The 8,722-nt window shown below is 35.6% G+C and overlaps 1 non-coding gene across 1 annotated transcript; it reads right to left on the reverse strand.

Moving 5' to 3' along the window:
* Positions 1–251: 251 nt before the first annotated feature.
* On the reverse strand, positions 252–355 carry LOC138882045 (U6 spliceosomal RNA). Its single transcript, XR_011403506.1, has one exon. It is a non-coding gene; the product is annotated as a U6 spliceosomal RNA (small nuclear RNA).
* Positions 356–8,722: the final 8,367 nt, after the last annotated feature.

Genomic DNA, 8,722 nt, shown 5'->3' on the forward strand with positions numbered 1-8,722 from the left:
ACTTGTGTTGAAGAAGAAAAGCAAAATAACCTTTTGCAGCTTTTCCTTCCTAAGCTAAAAGATATATTTGAGTTGGACAAATATGAGTGCCAAATCGAGACGGAACACCTAGTCGAGACAGAACTTGGAAAAACATGCTAACTTATATTTGCGTCAGCTAAAACATATATTTGAGTTGGAAAAATATGCTAACTTATAGTAATATTTTTTGGATATGAAAGTAGAACTCCGTTGAATAACTTTTTTTGAAAATACTTTTTGACCATTTCTCGATTTGTGCGTGTCATTCTTCCGCAAGGACTTTGCTAATTTTTTTTTGTATCGTTCTAATTTTATTGGATGTCTCTGAAGCAACAAACTTTGTTTAACAATAATCTCTAAATCAGTTGACAAGAGTTTGAAAAAATAATCATCTTGTTGTGCTTAATTATAAGTAATATGTCAAAAAAGTAGGAAAAGTTATTATTGCTTGTTTACTCGTTAGCCTTCTCACTTTACCACTGGGAACAATAGTACGACTCATTAAAATTAAAGTTGAAATTGTTGGTTGTATGAACAACTTGTTCCAAAGTGTTGAAAACTTCAGTGAGGAAGATATGTTCATAAAACAATGCAAAACCATGCTATCAAATCCAAATAATCGCTATCCAAAGTATTGCATAAGGTAAAAAATGTACATAGATGATTCCGTCTCGATAAGTATTATGAGCGTTCAGATTGCTCAAAGCAAAGCAACTAATTCTCTGAACCATTAAAATAAATATTTCTTCCGGTGATGTATGAACTTTGGTTCTCAATGCAACCTCCGAACTGGTTAGCAGAAGCCTGAGTCAACAGTAGTGTAAAGCTAGTATATGAACCTTCATATAACTGCATCAATGAATTTAAAGGAAAAGAAAGAAAATCAATACCAATAAAAAAATAAAATATAAAGACTACCAACAAACTAAGAAAATTAAAATTTGATTGTTTAAAGATTGAACCTCAAGATTTGAGTTCAAGGATGGTTGGTCATGTTGTTGCATTGCTCTAGTTTTTGAAGTCTTTTGAGGTGCCCTCTTCTTTTTTCGCTCAAGTTTTGGTTTCAATCTTCCATGTCCATTTCCTTTACCCTTCTTCTTAATTGGATCGAAAACACGATCATTTGTTCCTGAAAGACTAGTAGTTGTACTAAATTTGTAATAGTTCTTACGAGTACCTTCTGCATATAACTCATTTTGGAGTTTAGTAATCTCAACATTTGCTTGATACAAAAACTTTCTAGCAATTTCTTCGGACTCGGCATCATTTGCAGCTAAAGTCATAACGACAAATGATTCTTTCATTAAACCATTCAAGCGAATGGCCATAGATGAAGTTGGTGATTTCTTCTTATTGTTGTACTCATCAAATCCATTCCCTTGTTTAGCATTCTTTGTCCATCTTTTCAGAATATATTGTACAGGGATATAAGAAAAATCTAAGTTAAAGAATAACACTTTTAATGCATGACAACATAACCAACCCAAGGATTCAAACATAAGACAACTACAACTTATGAAATTGTCAAATGAATTGAATTGGACGGTGTCAGTTTGTCCTCCTTCCCCTCTAAGAACTATATGTGTGTGACAAGTGTCATTGCTTTCAAGTTTGATCACTTTTTTTAGATGTTCCTTGCAAGAATTCATGTTGAAATCTTGTAAATATGGTTCTTGTGTAGATACTCGCAGCATGCTTTAATATTCCACAATCTTCTATAGCAAGTTTAGGTGTTCCTCGACATTTAAAATCCTCTGTCACCTTAATGTCACGCATTACAACTGTCCGTTGCTCATAATGATTAACAAATTCAGTTAAAGTCATCGTCTTGCAAGCCATTTCAGTAAAGGCCCTATTAGTGCTCTCACTTCTCTGAGTTGACTTAATATCTGCAGAGAAAATATAACGACTAAATGCGGGGCTCCACTTTTCCCTCAAATCATATAATCTTTGAAGCCAACTATTACTTCCACATTCCCATTCTTTAGTCATTTCTTTCCATACTGACTCAAACTCCGACTCTGATTTGCACCTACATAAGAGCTTATCAAAATATTTTTCTCTAAATCCTGTTTTCCAATAAAGTTGAGGTATCGTTTTTAAGCATTTCTGTCAATATTTCATTCACATAGATGGTGACAAGTACTTGGAAAAACTTCCTTAATGGCAGACGCTATTGCAGGAGCTTGATCAGTAAAAATAATTTTGGGTGCCTTTCCTCCATTGCCTTAAAAAATGTGTGAAATAGCCAAATAAAAGAACTAGTTGTTTTATCACTTAAGAATGCACACCCAAAAAAGATATTTTTTCAGTGATTATTCACACCCACACATGCAGCACAAATCATGCCATATCTATTTGTACGATACGTAGTGTCAAAAATCATCACATCACCAAAACACTCATAGTGCAACTTAGATATACTATCTCTTCAGAAAAAATTGCATATTCTTCCATCTTCATCTACTTGAAAAGCGTAAAAAAAAGTTTGAATCATCTGATTGCAAATGCATAAAATGATTCAAAAGAGTTTGAGCATCTCCACAATTGATCATAATTTTCTTACGTGCTTGTATAAAATTGTGAGCATCTTGTTTAATAAATCCAGCATTTTCAATACCACCTGCTTAATTTTGAAGTATCTGACAACTTTTTTGGTGCGAATACCAGCATCTAACATAGAACTAAGAATGTCTTTAGTAGCATCTGTAAGCTGTCGGCCAGACGATATGAAATGCCTCAAATTTTCCTTTACCATCGGGTGGTTATGCTCATCAAAAAATTCAAATACATCCCATACCCATTTGAAATCTTAAACTTTTTGCGAGCCATGCAACCACATCTATATTCCAACCTTTGACGTTTCTTTTCTTGATAATCGGAACACAATGGGTATTGCCCTTCGCAAGAACAAAGAAATAAACATTAGTTAATTCTTTGTTTCTATTATAAGTTTTTGCACCTTTTCGAACACCAAAACTGTCACGACCGTTTCGCCCTCCGTGAACCATCGTGATGGCACCTAGTCCCTACGACTAGGTAAGCCTAAATTGCGGAGGAAAAACCAAATTTGCGGAAGTAATACAATTTAAAACAGAAATAAGGTAATAACAGTGTTTAAATGAGCCGCTCGGCATATACCATATTTAAATCTCAAAACCAATACCTAAATCCAAGACCCGGAAACCCACGAATCACAAGCTAAGAGATACATAAGAAGCTCTAACTCCAGAAATGTCTAATAAAGGGAAATACTGAAGGGCTACACTATTACAGTAAGGTAGAGAGGGACTCTTTGGTCTGCGAACGCGGCTGATATACCTCGAAGTCTCTACAGAGCACCCCGCCTCAAAGATAGTGAGTCTGAGCAAAGGTACCTAGATTTGCACATGAAAAACATGCGCAAAAAGGGCATGAGTATACCACAGCGGTACATTAGTAAGTGCCAAGCCTAACCTCGGTCGGGTAGTGACGAGGAAGGTCAGGGCCCTACTGAGGTTAAATAAATATAAAGATGACAGGATAAGATAGGCAGTACAATTGAAAATCTACAGTAAGAATCTATATAGGATAATAAGAGTACAATAACGGAAACAGAGATAAAGGCAAACCACAAGGAAGTACCACTCATAACAAGGATGATAACCAGGGATCTCTTGGTATCCCGAGGATCTGTTGGTATCCTCTATGTATACAAGAGATCTCTTGGTATCCCGAGGATCTCTTGGTTTTCTCAATATATGCTAGAGATCTCTTGGTATCCTCAATATACGTGCCAAGGATATCTTAGTATCCCGCACCTCAGTCAAGATCATAAATATGTACATGGGATCTCCTGGGATGCCGTCCCGTAGTCCCAAATTAAAAATACACAGCAGCAACACAAGAATACTCAATAAATGCTAAATTTCGTACTAAGTAAACCGTTAATTCTAGCCCAACATGCTTCACGTAATGCAATTAAGGCAGTTTAAGCAAATAGGCAATTAAGTCAACTAAACATGCTTTTCTAAACTAACAACAGGCTAAATTCGCAAGTAGAATAAAAGTGGAAAAAGGAACTCAATTGAAATACTTAAAGAAAAACCGGATTTTCAACAATTAGCTCAAGTACGCACTCGTCAGCTCACGTACAAGGGATTTCAATTATCAAATATATCATATCCTAAGGGGAAGGTCCCCCACACAAGGTTAGGCAAGCCACTTACCTCGAACCAACTTAAATCAACCCGAAACCACGCTCTTGCCACGAGTACTCGACTCCAAATGGCTTAAATCTATTCAGTTCAATTGCATAATGTAAATAACACTTCAAGTAACTGATTCTACAATTAAATTCTAAGCTAGTACACGAAATTAGGTAAAATGACCAATACGCCCCTCGGGCCCACGTCTTGGAATCGGGTAAAATTTATATTTCCAGAAACCTCGCACTCTCATGAGTTCAGTCATATCAAAAGTACCAAAATCGGACCTCAAATTGTCCCTCAAATCATCACTCATAGGTCTCCAATTAGACAAGCCCTAACCCCCAATTACCAATGATTTTCCTTAATTTTTCATGCTTAAATTGATAAAAATCATTCCAATAACGAGTTTAGGGACCAAATACCTTACCCCAATGAACTCCTTTGAAAATCTCTCTTGAAAAGTGCTTCCCAAGTTTCTTCCCGTCTTGAATAAGATGAAAAATGTCTAAATTTCGCGAAGACAAGAATTTATATGTTCTGCCCAGTGATTTCCGCATCTGCGGACTTGGGACCGCATCACGGTCCCGCTTCTACAAAGCCAAGGTCGCATCTGCGGCTTTTCATTAAAGAGCCAACTTCCACATCTGCGACTTCCAACCCGCAGGTGCGGTACCGTTTCTGTGATATTACCACTGCTTCTGCGGTTCCTGAAGAACTCCCCAAATTATGCTTCTGCGGCCACTGAGCCGCTTCTGCGGCACCGCACCTGCAGAACCCAAACCGCAGGTGCGATTATGACAGAACCAGCAGCTGAAGCTGCAACTCAAACTCCAAAATCCTTCCGTCAACCATCCGAATTCACCCCGAGGCCCCCGGAACCTCAACCAAAGGCACCAACAAGTCACAAATCACTCCCCAAACTTGTACCAATCCTTAAAACACCTAAAACAACATCGAAACCTCGAATTAACCATAGATTTAAGCCCAAGAACTCCAAATTTCTCAAAATACGCTTTCGATCAAAAAGTCTATCAAACCTCGTCCAAATGACCTGAAATTTTGCACACACGTCACATTCAAAACTACAGAACTACTTCAACTTCCGGAATCCCATCCGACCCTCGGATCAAAATCTCACTATCAAACTGGAAACTTCAAAATTCGATCTTTCGGCATTTCAAGCCTAAATTAGCTACGAACCTCCAAAACACAACCCCAACACGCTCCTAAGCTCGAAATCACCCAACGAAGCTAACAGAGCCATTAGATTTCCGTTCTGAGGCCGTTTTCATACTGTTCCGACTACGGTCAACTTTCTAACACTTAAGCTCTCATTTAAGAACTAAGTGTCCCAAAACTCTCTGAAACTCAAAAGCAGCAAATCAAAATAGCAAAAATAAACTCGAGGAAAACAATTAATAAGACAACCGGCTGGGTCGTCACAAAAACCTTTTGCCACAACATAGGAATTGTAAGCTTCATATAATTCATTTTCAGAATAAAATTTTCTCCCAATCTTAAAAGCAAAGTTGTTGTCGATATTAATCACATTATGCACTAATGTAGAACCACCTTGAACATTAACGCCAATATGATCTAAACAATAAAGTGAAATATTTATATATAAGTAACAATAAATATATAAGATTAAATTTTATCATTCTCTAAAATGATGAGCAGACTAAAAAAATTACGTAATCGAATAGAATTTCGAGATACGAAAGTCTTGCTTAATTGCGTAAAGTTAATGTCGTCGGCAGCATGTACATCCTCCATATCAATTCTTTGAGCAAAAGGTTATTTTGTTTTTCTTCTTCAACACAAGTAGAGGAAAATTCATGTGTGCTGCTGAACGGAAGTAAAAGTTATTAGCTTTTTAAATTCACATATTTTCTTACCATTTTGATTTATTACTAACTTCTATCTTTAGTTAGACATATTAAATAATTTTTAAATTGCTTTTTTTTTTAGTTTTATCTTCAAAGTAAACAAATGGGACCCATGAATCCACTTGTCAAGTAATTAAGAGACGCACATAAGTATGACGTGGAATATGAGACACAAAATAAAGTTTCTCCCTTTTATCTTTCTTTTACTCCCTCCGTTCCAGTTTAATTATGTGAATCTTTTCGGAATACAAAGGTTAAAGTAACTAATTTCCGGTGAGAATTCAAATATAAAATTTTAAATTTTTTGAAATAAAATCTACATATTTAGGAACTACATAGCCGAGAATTCAATTATTAAATTTTAAATTTTTCGAAATAAAATTTACATATTTAGGAACTACATAAAAAATTCTACAAGTTACAATACTTAACAATTTACAATATTTAAAAAGTATTTGCAAAAAAAAGTGATCAAAGAAATCATTATTTGACCCCCTAAAATAATACTCCATCCGTTCCATATTAGATGAGGTAGTTTAACTCGACACGAAGTTTAAGAAAAAAGAAGAAGACTTTTGAAATTGGTGGTCTTAAAAGATTAAAGGGTAAAAGGTTTGTGGGGCCATGATATTTGTGTGGCTATAAAAGCTTCTCATTAAGGGTAAATGAGTAAAATGAAGAGTTTAACGTTGAATTATTTCTAAATTTAGAAATATGTTATTTGTTTTGGAACAGATTAAAAAGAAAAGTATCTCATCTAATATTGGTCCAGTAATATTGCACAATTGGTGTTCAAATTAAAATTGTCAATCAATAAATTTTGAAGGTATTTGACTCTCCACCATTGACAACCATTAAAAAGTTTTGAAGCTTTGAATGAGAATTTGGGTTTTCAAAAACCATTATTTGTTTGGATTGAATATTGTTGCAAACAATTGGGAATATTATTTGGAGTTTATATCTCAATTTTGAGGGTATTGTGGACATTAGTTTTTTGTTTGAAACTAAAAAAGCAAAGAGTTTTAGTGAGAGAAGCTCCAACTTCTCTCTAGAATGTACTCCCAACTCCTTGAGAAACAAAACACTATTCCTCCAAAACCACCGGACTTAGTCCATCAAAATCCTTTATAAAATGATTTGAGAAAACTAACATCCTTCAAGGACATACTGTTGGAATCAAACCCTATGGATTTCACTCCTTCCATAGAACATGAAGATATGCTCGACACAACAAATGTAATGGAAGCCAAGGAACCTATGTATGATCCAAAAATTATTGCAGGAGATGCCATTTAAAGTTCCCTTTTATTAGAAGATAGACAACGTATCTATGAATCATAGAAATACTCTATTATAATCAAGTTAGTAGGTAAACATATGCTGCATCATTACCTAAAGAGGAACATCCAAGATCTATGGAAACCAACATAGGACTTCTCATTAATTGATCTTGGTGAGAACTATTACATCATCAAATTCACAAAGAAAGAAAACATGGACAAAGCTATCCACCTAGGTCCATGGTTCATTAATGGTCATTTCCTGTCTATCTCCAAATGGAAACCAAATTTTGTGGGTAGAAATGAAAAATTAACTACCTCTGCAGTTTGGATTAGGCTGCCTCAATTACCAACGGAATTTTATGATGGCAAAATCCTAGAAAAAATTGGTAATGCAATAGGACTCCTACTGAAAATTGACACATGCACTTCAACAACTCTAAGAGGTCGATATGCAAGGATTTGTGTTGAAATTCTTTTGGAAATCCTAGTTCAACCCTACCTATTTGTTGGACACCACAAGCAAGATATACACTATGAAGGGGAAGACTTTCTCTGTAAAAATTGTGGCCGTTTTTGTCACACACTAAGGCAGTGCACCTATATCAATAAGCATAGCATAGATCCTCACCATGTAGGACAAGAACATCAACAAGAATCTACAAAGAAAGATAATGAAACAGAATGGAAAACTATTTCATTCAACAAGCGGAAGAATCAAGGAAAAAAAAATTCCTAACCAACCGGCCACCATCCAAGCAAAAGGCAATCATGATCCAGGTATTCCAGTTAAATTATTCAATGCAAATACAGGTAAATACTTGGTTACTCAAACTCTTCAATAAAAAATTAAAAATTATTCCTCTAATAACCATAACTCATCAGTTAATACCCATCCTAGCATGGCTATTGATCAAACTACTACCGTCGATAAAAACCACCAATTATATAAGAGGCAAACAGTTTTGCCAAAAACCACTATGGATAATGCTAATTTTCTTTGTGAAAATAAATTCAATCAATTAAGTGATGACTTGGCTCTTGACATACAAGACACTTGCATGAAAGATTCCAACGTGGCATCTAGTGTTACCAAATCCTTAGATACTAACAATGCCATGCAAATTGGCCCTAGAATGGACGCTTCTACCCCTCCCTTTAATCTTACCCCTACTGCCCTAAACCCTCCCCTTATTCAAAAATCCTCCCAAAATATTTTTTTATCTAAAGGATCTCTACAAGATCCTTCCTTAAGATATGGCAAGATTCCCCCTCCATGCATGTTGGCCAAATGGCAATGGCTATAGGAGAAAGTAGCCAAATGGACATTCTCTTAGAAAAC

Source organism: Nicotiana sylvestris, chromosome 1 (genome assembly GCF_000393655.2).
Source record: "Nicotiana sylvestris chromosome 1, ASM39365v2, whole genome shotgun sequence".
NCBI lineage: Eukaryota > Viridiplantae > Streptophyta > Magnoliopsida > Solanales > Solanaceae > Nicotiana > Nicotiana sylvestris.